This window comes from Lactuca serriola, chromosome 1 (genome assembly GCF_051521515.1).
Source record: "Lactuca serriola cultivar US96UC23 chromosome 1, Lser_US96UC23_V15, whole genome shotgun sequence".
Lineage (NCBI taxonomy): Eukaryota > Viridiplantae > Streptophyta > Magnoliopsida > Asterales > Asteraceae > Lactuca > Lactuca serriola.
This window is the reverse complement of record NC_136408.1, coordinates 210,508,659-210,515,649: the sequence shown is the minus strand read 5'-3', so window position 1 is coordinate 210,515,649 and position 6,991 is coordinate 210,508,659. Positions and strand designations below refer to the sequence as shown.

Here is a 6,991-nt window from a genome sequence, read left to right as displayed (position 1 = left end):
TATAAACGTGTGCAATTTGGATCATTCTTGCTTCTATTCCTTCTTGTTTTATCATTTTAGCATGTTCTTTGTGTTGATCACCGATTGGTTCTTAGTTTTTGAGGACTTTACAATAGGCTCTAAACACTACAAACAATATTACATTTAATGGCATAAGTTTTGTGACACATTCGTTTCTGTGCCACTATAATATATTTTTAGTGTCATATGTGTGTTTGTGCCACTATATATAATCGGTTTTAGTGACATATATTTTTTTGTGCCTATGTATTATTGTTATTTTCATTTTAGCACTTATGATTCTCCTAAAATTAAAAACTTCCCGCCACATCCAAAGTTTGTTTCTCATTTTCATCTTTTAATTTCCCTCTTTGTTTCCAATTTTTATGACATAATCCCCCCACCCCGAAAACGAGAACGTGAAAAAACCTTTCTCAAAAGTCAATATGGTTGCTTCGGTGAACACCAACACTTCGCTAGGGTTTGACGGTGTTGGTATGGATTTTCAAGATCAAAGATGGCCTCAGTTTCTACATGCACCGATGACAACAACTGGGTTCTTATTAGCATGAAATATCTCATCTTCCACTCTTTCCTTGATTTCTTTGGAACTCATCAGATCGAAGCTCAGGTGAGCCAATCTTTGCTTCATATTTTCCATTTGCTTTTTCAATTCGAATTCTGGTATAAGCTTTAATGGCCTTGAAGTTTTTTTTTATTGTCAGGGGAGATTACACCACATCAGCCTTCGCCGACTTTATTATCCACGTCTGCCTTCTCATTCTTTTCCCGCGATTTCATCAACATCAGGCACCGATTTCTCATTCTTCTTCTTGTTCTGATTTCTTCTTTTCTTTCGCAAGTTTTTAATGCTCTATTATTATCTAGTTGTGTTAATGTTGAAGAATTATGTTTATAGATTGTGAATGGGTTAAATCTCTTGTTGAGATCATTGAAACAAAGATGAAGAGAAGGTGTTTGATGAAATACTCAAATGAAAAAAAAAACATTTTACAGTGGGATTAAACTATATTTTCCAACTTTGTAGTGTCTAGGTATATTTTGAACTAAAATGAAGTTTGCAATGAATTTAGAGCTTGTATGATTTCTTAAAAAATCACGTTTAGCTACTTAAGTTAGTGATTTGACTTCACTGGCCTAATATTGTTTAGTTTTTTCAATTATATTACCTTCTTGCTTTTGGTTAAACCCAAATTTGTTGATATTGTTGTTGTTAAATAACTTATCTCCATTTTTCTTATATTCATCTTCTTCCTTTTACACTTGAAGAAGAACCAAAAAAGAGTGATAATGTAGCAATTGATGTGGAACCATGAATTTTTGCTAATCTAGGGGATGTTGGAGCAAATGGAGTGTCTTATTTAACTGAGGATATTGAAGAAGGTGAAGTCACTGGTATAATCACTTTAGAAGATGTATTTGAGGAACTTCTTTTGTTTCCCTTGCCTATAATCTACACATTTAAATCCCATGTGTAGTTTAAAGTATCCATCTGCTTTTTAAATTTTAAATACATGGTAAAATTTTCTATGAATGTAGGAGGAGATTCTAGATGTGACTGATGAATATGTTGATCAGCATAAAAGGTACATTAAATTTATAGAATTATAATATGCTATTCTACTTTTTATGAAAATAAAAAAATCAACTAATATTTGTTTTCAACAGGATACGTGTAGCAGCAGTTGCAGCTGCTTCATATGTAGCCCGTGCTCCATCATTTCAGAGATTATCTTCTATTGTTATAAGAAATCATCTTCTTTTTTTATAATATAAAAATAATAGATTGTCAATAATAATAATAATAATATTAATATTAAAGTAATAAAATAATCTTCTTTCATTGATTTGTTATTTGTTTATTGCTATTTATTAGATTAAGCTCTTTTTCTTTCACTAATCATTTGCTATACATACATAACAAATTTATTTGCATTTACTTTGTTTTCATATGTATGGGAAACTACAATAAAGTCTCTACATATTGGCCTCATAATCGATTTAGTCTCTATATATTTTTTTTATTCAATTAAGTCCCAAATACCGGTAATCGTATTCAATTTAACCTTTTGACCCGGTCAACAGGTCATCTAACTTTTAAAAATTACATTTTTGGCCCAGATTTCAAACTTTATTACAAATTTGGTCCAAAATTTACACTTTTGGCCCAGATTTAATTTTTTTTTACAAATTTGGTCCAAACTTTACCTTTTTTGCCCAAATTTTAGAATTTTATTATGAATTCATCATAATTTTAGTTTTTTTTACAACTTTTTTTTTTCAAAAAATTGTTTCTAATATGTTTTTTCTTTATAAAATCATATTTATACAAAAGAAATGTATTTTCACATAAAAATCTTATATTTTCTATATAAAAACTTTTTTTAAAAAGTTTTTTATATATGAAATATCTAGTTATAAAAATATGTATTTATTTAGTATATAAATATATATAAATTCGTTTTTATAAAAAACTGTATACAAACACCTATCATCTTTATATATATATATATATATATATATATATATATATGTACACAAATAGGTATGTATCTATATTTTTTTTTATAAAATCGTGTTTGTTTATATTTTTTTTTATAAAAATGTGTATGAATAATTTTTTATATAATACGTGTTCGTATACATTTTATAAAAACGTGTTTAAATAAGTTTTTATATAATACGTGTTTGTATATATTTTATAAAATCGTGTTTGTATACATTTTATAAAATGTATACAAACACGTATTATATAAAAAAAATATTCAAACACGTTTTTATAAAAAAAATATAAACAAACACGATTTTATAAAAAAAATATAGATAAAATAGGTGTTTGTATACATTTTTTTTTTGTAACATACGTTTTTGTATACATTTTTTTTAGAAAAACGGATTTCTATATATTTATATACTTAATAAATACTTATTTTTATAACTAAATATTTGATATATAAAAAACTTTTTGAAGAAAGTTTTTATATATAAAATATAAGATTTTTATGTGAAAATACGTTTTTTTTGTATAAATATGATGTTATAAAGAAAAAACATATTTCAAATAATTCTTTGAGAAAAAAAGTTGTAAAAAAACTAAAGTTAGGATGAATTCATAATAAAATTCTAAAATTTGGGCAAAAAGGGTAAAGTGTGGACCAAATTTGTAACAAAATTTAAAATTTGGGCCAAAAGTGTAAATTTTGGATCAAATTTGTAATAAGATTTGAAATCTGGGCCAAAAATGTAATTTTTGAAAGTTAGATGACCTGTTGACTGGGTCAAAGGGTTAAATTGAATACGATTATCGGTATTTGAGACTTAATTGAATAAAAAAAATATATAGGGACTAAATCGATTATAAAGCCAATATGTAAGGACTTTATTGCAGTTTTCCCTCGTATGTATTGTTTAGTTTTTCTTTTGGTTTTTTCTATAGACCTGCAACCCTTCATTATAAACCCTTTAATTTCATTTTGATGGAGTTATGCGTAATAATCACTCAAGTGTTTGACCATTTTGAGTTTTAGATTTCCAAAGTTCCCAATCCCATTAAAATTAGTTGCTGGTTTTGGGTTTTGAGTTTCTAAAGTTCTAATCCCACTGAAATATTGATGTCTTGAAGTCTATCATTAAGTTCTATTTTTTTCAATGTGTTTGTTAGTTAAGTTTGAAAATTAAAGGACAATAGAATGAATTATTTTATGCCACACTGGTCTTTTAAACACGTAGGTTGAGTTGTGTAGTGTCCCATATTAATTGTGTGGCTAAAGCAATATTAGGAGGGTGTGTTAAGATTATTTGTTTACTTTGTTTTAGATAAACTATGCATTGTCATTTGAAGAGATTACACTAAAGTTTATAGGCATAAGGGAACAGGTAAACACATCTTTTTTTAATTGATTAAAATTTAGCTTTGTTTGTTCTTGTATTTGGGTCTAAAATGTATACCATTAAAACCCACCAAGTCTTTCCACTAGTGACTTCCAAGTCTTCCATCAGTGAGTTTCAAATTCTCCATGGCAATAAGTTGCCGTGTTGAGTGTTGATTTATTGCTTTATAAATGAATTTGTTGCTGCATATACTATGTTGATTTTTTTTTTCTTTTAATCTTCCTGTTTTTTAGATTATTGTATAAATGGAATTAATTAATAACATATTGTGGTTAAACAGGTTTTGCTGGTGGTTCTTAATTTGGATGAACAAGAGGAGCATTATACAAAGTTAGAGGTAAAAAAAGTTTTATTTAGTTTGATAGTTTTATGTTCAGTACTACCACAAAATTTAGACTTTTTTTTAAGACATGTGTTTTAAGTAATGTATAATATTGTTGTTAGAGACGTTAAATTTAAGTTAACGTAACGGTATTATGTTTTTCAATTATTATATTAATTGTCTTTTTATTATATTATATTCTATTTAAATTTTAAAAAATTGGACCAAATCTTTAAATGTAATGTTTTTATGGTAAAAAAATGACAATAAAAGCATAAAATAATATTTATTTTAGCAATTATATAGTGGTATAGAAATAGTGTCACTAAAACTCAAAAGTTCTTTAGTGGCATAATAAAAAAAGTGTCACTAAAACCCAATAAGGCTGCAGCGGCACAACAAAAAAGTGTCACTAAAGGCCTTTAGTGGGAGCGGGTTTATTGCCACTTTTTTTTGTGCCGCTGATTCTTCACGGGGGCTATAGTTGCACATTTTCGGTTTTTAGTAGCGCTTTTTCTATGTCACTAAATGTCATTTAGTTTGTAGTGGAATGAGGGTCTTTATCATTGATTATGACTATTACATGTGGTTGTCATTTTTTTATCAAGATTCTTTTATGGTAACCTTTTGTTGATAAGTGTAGTCAATTGCCCAAGTTGAGTCTCAATATTTTTATAGAAGCTTGATGATTTCTTATAATAACATTTGTAGCATTGTGTCTTTTTTCAAAGGTTTCCATAAACCTATTTAGCATTGGCTCAAAATCCATCTTCCTTTTGGGTGGTAGTTGTTCTTTTTGGTAGTATCCTTATTCGGTTTGCCTACATTTTTCTTCTTTTTGTTTTTTGTATTCTTCATATGACAACCACTCTTTATTTCGCTTCCTCCGAACTTCATCATATTTGTTACCACTTAAGTAACACACTTGAGCTTTTCTATTTCCATATTCATCCAAATCACAATGTCTAGTTAGGTGTGGCCCATTACAATTTTCACAACCAACTCTTATAGCATGTATAGATTGATTTAATTTCGTCATTCTTCGATCCATGTTTTCTAGTTTTGCCAATACTGCCCCTATGTTCCCATTCCCTCCATTTCCATTTCCTTTTATAGCATCTTCTTGTAGATTATGGTATTCTCGAGAGTGTTTTGCGAATTATTCGATTAGGTCTTTTATTGTGGTCAGATTCTTCTTGGTTATTGGCCCATGAGAATCAAGAATTTGTCTTGTTGTAACGTTCACCCCATTTAGAAAATAGATGCCTCTTGTTGCACGTTCAAGTCATGTTGAGGAAAATTTCTTATAAGGCCCCCATATCTCTCCCAAGCTTCGTATAATGGCTCTCCCATTTCTTGTTGTTAGTTTGATATCTTCTTCTTTAGCTTTGAGATCTTTAAAGGTGGACTAAATTGTTCAATAAACGCATCTTTAAGATTGTCCCATGTTCGAATACCTCTAGGTGTGAGTGACTTCAACCAAACGTTTGCATCTCCAGTAAGTGTTACTGGAAGCATTCTTAAAAAATCGCATCTCTATTGACATTTGGTTCATTGAAGTAGTTAGCAATGTCCAAGACTTCATCGATATGCTTGAAGGCGTCTTTGTGGTTGTTCCAAAAGAATGAGATATCCTTCACCATGGCTAAAATATGCCCCTTGAGTTTAAAGTTGGTGGTTGCTAGAATTTCGGGTGGTACAAGACCCGACCCGTTGTTGTTACACAACCTTTTCTTATATTCCTACATCTTCATATCTGTTATGTCTGTCATCTCTTCGACCTCGCTTTTTATCTTGTCTCCTGAACATTCTTCGGTAGTTGTTTCTAGCTTGTATATTACTTCCTTCTTGCTTGGGGTTTTCTCAAGAAGCTCAATTTTGTCAAATTCAACAGTGTTACTAGAATCACCAACATTCTTGTCTTTCTTCTTTTGGAAAGATGACTCTGGTTTTTTAAGTGGAGGAACTATTGGAGTTCTAGATCATCGGGTCATAAATCGATGACATAAGAGAAAAACAAAACGCATAAAACTGAACTAGAAAGAAAATAAACGAAAAATTGAAAAACACCGAACTCACGTCATGAGGAGTATCCCTCACATTGAGAGAACTGATATATTTTTTTTTTTTGCAGAAAATTAACTTTTTGCGGTTTTTACACCATAAAAAAGATCGATTAACCTAAAGTAATTATATTAACAATTGAAATAGTTATTCCTTGGCAACGACGGCCAAAACTTGATGTGCAATTTATATGCTATCTAGTTTTAAATTAATAATCCTAACCTACTTAACTAACTAATTGCACTTAGACAATGTACCTAGTCAAATTTATAGAATAGTTTAGGTAAGTTGGGTATCGAACACAGAGAACAGATTTAGCTAATAAAATATTTACTAAAAATTAATCTAAAAACAATAAGTAAAGATGCGGTCTTATCTGATTTTGCAAGTACAAATTAACTTAAACTAGACACTTAACTAAAAAAGATAGTAAATAAGATTAAGAAGATACTTCCGTTTCTCTTCAAATCCCCCTTTTTCCTATGTGTAGTTTGTAAGTATAGATTTATTTAGTTGGTTATCAATATAAATATAATTAGCAGTCTTGATCTAATCTCCTAATATTTTCAACAGTTAATGAAATAATATGTAATGATGATACATAAGCAAACACAAAATTGATTATTAATGGTAATTAGGATATGTAATATGTATCTAGATAATCATCTATGATCAAGAAAAATTACCAAACAT

The 6,991-nt window shown here is 29.0% G+C and overlaps 1 long non-coding RNA gene and 1 other non-coding gene across 4 annotated transcripts; both read left to right on the top strand.

Moving 5' to 3' along the window:
• Positions 1–405: 405 nt before the first annotated feature.
• LOC145072449 (uncharacterized) lies at positions 406–1,813 on the top strand. Of its 3 annotated transcripts, none has more exons than XR_013691026.1 (5): positions 406–631; positions 726–810; positions 1,354–1,404; positions 1,561–1,607; positions 1,690–1,813. It is a non-coding gene; the product is annotated as an uncharacterized LOC145072449 (long non-coding RNA). The 3 variants fall into 3 exon arrangements; XR_013691024.1 differs by having other exon boundaries at positions 1,354–1,416; XR_013691027.1 differs by having other exon boundaries at positions 709–810; positions 1,354–1,607.
• Positions 1,814–5,516: 3,703 nt separating this feature from the next.
• LOC145080832 (small nucleolar RNA R71) lies at positions 5,517–5,623 on the top strand. Its single transcript, XR_013695414.1, has one exon. It is a non-coding gene; the product is annotated as a small nucleolar RNA R71 (small nucleolar RNA).
• The last annotated feature ends 1,368 nt before the right edge of the window (positions 5,624–6,991 follow it).